This window comes from Schistocerca americana, unplaced genomic scaffold (genome assembly GCF_021461395.2).
Source record: "Schistocerca americana isolate TAMUIC-IGC-003095 unplaced genomic scaffold, iqSchAmer2.1 HiC_scaffold_1494, whole genome shotgun sequence".
Taxonomy (NCBI): domain Eukaryota; kingdom Metazoa; phylum Arthropoda; class Insecta; order Orthoptera; family Acrididae; genus Schistocerca; species Schistocerca americana.
In genome coordinates this window covers 12,501-17,500 of record NW_025725578.1, presented here as the reverse complement: position 1 = coordinate 17,500, position 5,000 = coordinate 12,501, and the positions used below count along the sequence as shown (strand labels likewise).

Sequence of the window (5,000 nt, the reverse complement as noted above, 5' to 3'; positions counted from 1 at the left end):
AACCTAACCTATGTCGTACCTTAACCTAACCTATGTCGTACCTTAACCTAACCTATGTCGTACCTTAACCTAACCTATGTCGTACCTTAACCTAACCTATGTCGTACCTTAACCTAACCTATGTCGTACCTTAACCTAACCTATGTCGTACCTTAACCTAACCTATGTCGTACCTTAACCTAACCTATGTCGTACCTTAACCTAACCTATGTCGTACCTTAACCTAACCTATGTCGTACCTTAACCTAACCTATGTCGTACCTTAACCTAACCTATGTCGTACCTTAACCTAACCTATGTCGTACCTTAACCTAACCTATGTCGTACCTTAACCTAACCTATGTCGTACCTTAACCTAACCTATGTCGTACCTTAACCTAACCTATGTCGTACCTTAACCTAACCTATGTCGTACCTTAACCTAACCTATGTCGTACCTTAACCTAACCTATGTCGTACCTTAACCTAACCTATGTCGTACCTTAACCTAACCTATGTCGTACCTTAACCTAACCTATGTCGTACCTTAACCTAACCTGTATTGCGCCTTAACCTAACCTGTATTGCGCCTTAACCTAACCTGTATTGCGCCTTAACGTAACCTGTATTGCGCCTTAACGTAACCTGTATTGCGCCTTAACGTAACCTGTATTGCGCCTTAACGTAACCTGTATTGCGCCTTAACGTAACCTGTATTGCGCCTTAACGTAACCTGTATTGCGCCTTAACGTAACCTGTATTGCGCCTTAACGTAACCTGTATTGCGCCTTAACGTAACCTGTATTGCGCCTTAACGTAACCTGTATTGCGCCTTAACGTAACCTGTATTGCGCCTTAACGTAACCTGTATTGCGCCTTAACGTAACCTGTATTGCGCCTTAACGTAACCTGTATTGCGCCTTAACGTAACCTGTATTGCGCCTTAACGTAACCTGTATTGCGCCTTAACGTAACCTGTATTGCGCCTTAACGTAACCTGTATTGCGCCTTAACGTAACCTGTATTGCGCCTTAACGTAACCTGTATTGCGCCTTAACGTAACCTGCATTGCGCCTTAACGTAACCTGCATTGCGCCTTAACGTAACCTGCATTGCGCCTTAACGTAACCTGTATTGCGCCTTAACGTAACCTGTATTGCGCCTTAACGTAACCTGTATTGCGCCTTAACGTAACCTGTATTGCGCCTTAACGTAACCTGTATTGCGCCTTAACGTAACCTGTATTGCGCCTTAACGTAACCTGTATTGCGCCTTAACGTAACCTGTATTGCGCCTTAACGTAACCGATATTGCGCCTTAACGTAACCTATATTGCGCCGTAACGTAACCTATATTGCGCCGTAACGTAACCCACATTGCCCCTTAACGTAACCCACATTGCCCCTTAACGTAACCCACATTGCCCCTTAACGTAACCCAACACACGTTGGGCCTTAACCCAACACACATTGGGCCTTAACCCAACACACGTTGGGCCTTAACCCAACACACGTTGGGCCTTAACCCAACACACGTTGGGCCTTAACCCAACACACGTTGGGCCTTAACCCAACACACGTTGGGCCTTAACCCAACACACGTTGGGCCTTAACCCAACACACGTTGGGCCTTAACCCAACACACGTTGGGCCTTAACCCAACACACGTTGGGCCTTAACCCAACACACGTTGGGCCTTAACCCAACACACGTTGGGCCTTAACCCAACACGCGTTGGGCCTTAACCCAACACACGTTGGGCCTTAACCCAACACACGTTGGGCCTTAACCTGCTCTGTAATTGTCATACGACGCGTTAAATTAGTGTAGTGTTGCCTAACTGCAACCCCCGCAATATAGTTTGCTACTCGCACTGCCCGGTCCCCAGTGTATCGCTTCATGTTAAACACCTTGCAGCTATACACTGTAATGTGGATGGCAGCAGGACGTACATGCTCAATGCCCTTTGCAGTTGTTCATTGGCATTTGCAGTTGTTCATTGGCATTCGCATGTGCGAAGCACTTAGCCTACGCTGTGGTACGGCCTGTGTCAACTGTCCGCTGATGTTGTACGTCCAAATCACACACTGTACTGCACATTGGTCCTCATGTACTGAATGATACATCGTGGTACATGTGACCGTACAACGACTGCGCCAACAACGGCGAACCATGCGGTCCAAATGTTGTGCACTCAGCTACGTGTCGTCTCCCTATAAGAGCTGGATTGCAGTGTGGTATGCCCTGGATGGCGATCAGCATGAGCCGTCTGTTGATGTAGTGGCGCGTGTTGTCAGACGTAGTCGTCTCTTCTCACACACCGTGATAGCATGGTGCACTGCGTTCCACATCTGCGACATGCGACAGAGGCCGGTTGACAGTCGTTCGCGCAATGGACATCGCATACGTACGGGGGCCACCTTCCACGTGTTCGCGAAGCGTGCACATGTTGTTGCGTGTATGTGGGCAGACATAGTGTGTCGTGACACCTGACACAGGCATGCAACAATCGTTGAATTTGCAAATGGCGATGGACGCCTACGTTTGCTGGTGACGTTATGCAAATGAACAACTGGTAAACCGTTGTGGTGCGGTTGTTCTCGCTAGAGGTGAATCAGTGATGGCGACGATCGGTTGAGCTACCAACCGGTTGTTCCAGCGATACCCACCATGCCCACGAACGTGAATGGCATCTGGGTGTGAAGCGATACGCGGCGGTGGCTGGGTGGGACCGTCCCCGGCCGGTGAGGGGGGGCCTCCCGGCGTGCTGGCCGCGCGGTGCGTGGGCGCACGCGCTACAGCCGGCTGGTGGGGGCGGCCAGTGGCAGGCGCGCCGGCCGACGGAGGCGGCAGGCGGCGCAGCTGCGCGCCGGCGCACCCTGCACGCGGCGCCGTGCGGCCAAAGTAGGTCCTCGCGGGCCCGGTGCGAAGCGCGGTGGACATCTGCAGTGTGCTGGTCCGATTGAGGACTGTGTGCGCTGAGGATGCGCCGCCGCCCGGCGCTCGGCGCCGCGACGCCGTCTGCTGCTCGGTCGCCTCTGCGGTTCTCGCAGGTGGTTTGTATCGCAGCTGTGCGGACGTGTTGGCGCGTGCGCTGTGCTGGGAGAGTTCGCTTCGGCACCCAAGTGGGGCTTTTGTCCTTCTGTGGCGCTGGCGTTGGAGCTGCCGGTCACCGTAGGTGGCGCGTGTTGTCTCCCGCCGGCAATGCCACGACAGCACGCTCCCGGGCCTCTGTCGGCAGCGGCAAGCTCAGTTGGGAGCACGGGTGGTCGCACCTAAAGCGTCTACTCGCCAAACTCCGGGCGATTGCGCCTCTCTCGAACCCGACCAAGTACTTAGGACGGCGCTGCGCGCCGCCGGGACCTGAGAGGGTTTCGAGGTGTATTGTGCAGGGGAGCTCAGCCTCCTCCTGTTTGCAGAATAATTGAGCGGACGCTTGCGTGTTCGCGCGGGCCCCCGGGACACACTCCCGGGCGGCCGGCTGCTCAGCTCTAGTTGACGCAGCTCCCTGGTTGATCCTGCCAGTAGTCATATGCTTGTCTCAAAGATTAAGCCATGCATGTCTCAGTACAAGCCGCATTAAGGTGAAACCGCGAATGGCTCATTAAATCAGTTATGGTTCCTTAGATCGTACCCACGTTACTTGGATAACTGTGGTAATTCTAGAGCTAATACATGCAAACAGAGTCCCGACCAGAGATGGAAGGGACGCTTTTATTAGATCAAAACCAATCGGTCGGCTCGTCCGGTCCGTTTGCCTTGGTGACTCTGAATAACTTTGGGCTGATCGCACGGTCCTCGTACCGGCGACGCATCTTTCAAATGTCTGCCTTATCAACTGTCGATGGTAGGTTCTGCGCCTACCATGGTTGTAACGGGTAACGGGGAATCAGGGTTCGATTCCGGAGAGGGAGCCTGAGAAACGGCTACCACATCCAAGGAAGGCAGCAGGCGCGCAAATTACCCACTCCCGGCACGGGGAGGTAGTGACGAAAAATAACGATACGGGACTCATCCGAGGCCCCGTAATCGGAATGAGTACACTTTAAATCCTTTAACGAGTATCTATTGGAGGGCAAGTCTGGTGCCAGCAGCCGCGGTAATTCCAGCTCCAATAGCGTATATTAAAGTTGTTGCGGTTAAAAAGCTCGTAGTTGGATTTGTGTCCCACGCTGTTGGTTCACCGCCCGTCGGTGTTTAACTGGCATGTATCGTGGGACGTCCTGCCGGTGGGGCGAGCCGAAGGCGTGCGACGCGCCTCGTGCGTGCTCGTGCGTCCCGAGGCGGACCCCGTTGCAATCCTACCAGGGTGCTCTTGAGTGAGTGTCTCGGTGGGCCGGCACGTTTACTTTGAACAAATTAGAGTGCTTAAAGCAGGCAAGCCCGCCTGAATACTGTGTGCATGGAATAATGGAATAGGACCTCGGTTCTATTTTGTTGGTTTTCGGAACCCGAGGTAATGATTAATAGGGACAGGCGGGGGCATTCGTATTGCGACGTTAGAGGTGAAATTCTTGGATCGTCGCAAGACGAACAGAAGCGAAAGCATTTGCCAAGTATGTTTTCATTAATCAAGAACGAAAGTTAGAGGTTCGAAGGCGATCAGATACCGCCCTAGTTCTAACCATAAACGATGCCAGCCAGCGATCCGCCGCAGTTCCTCCGATGACTCGGCGGGCAGCCTCCGGGAAACCAAAGCTTTTGGGTTCCGGGGGAAGTATGGTTGCAAAGCTGAAACTTAAAGGAATTGACGGAAGGGCACCACCAGGAGTGGAGCCTGCGGCTTAATTTGACTCAACACGGGAAACCTCACCAGGCCCGGACACCGGAAGGATTGACAGATTGATAGCTCTTTCTTGATTCGGTGGGTGGTGGTGCATGGCCGTTCTTAGTTGGTGGAGCGATTTGTCTGGTTAATTCCGATAACGAACGAGACTCTAGCCTGCTAACTAGTCGCGTGACATCCTTCGTGCTGTCAGCGATTACTTTTCTTCTTAGAGGGACAGGCGGCTTCTAGCCGCA

At 52.7% G+C, this 5,000-nt stretch overlaps 1 non-coding gene across 1 annotated transcript in view; it reads left to right on the top strand.

The window, feature by feature from the left end:
- The first annotated feature begins 3,483 nt into the window (after positions 1 to 3,483).
- LOC124569439 overlaps positions 3,484 to 5,000 on the top strand; it is a 1,910-nt gene continuing 393 nt past the window's right edge. The window contains exon 1 of the ribosomal RNA XR_006971231.1: positions 3,484 to 5,000. This exon is cut by the window's right edge and continues 393 nt beyond it. This is a non-coding gene — a ribosomal RNA (small subunit ribosomal RNA).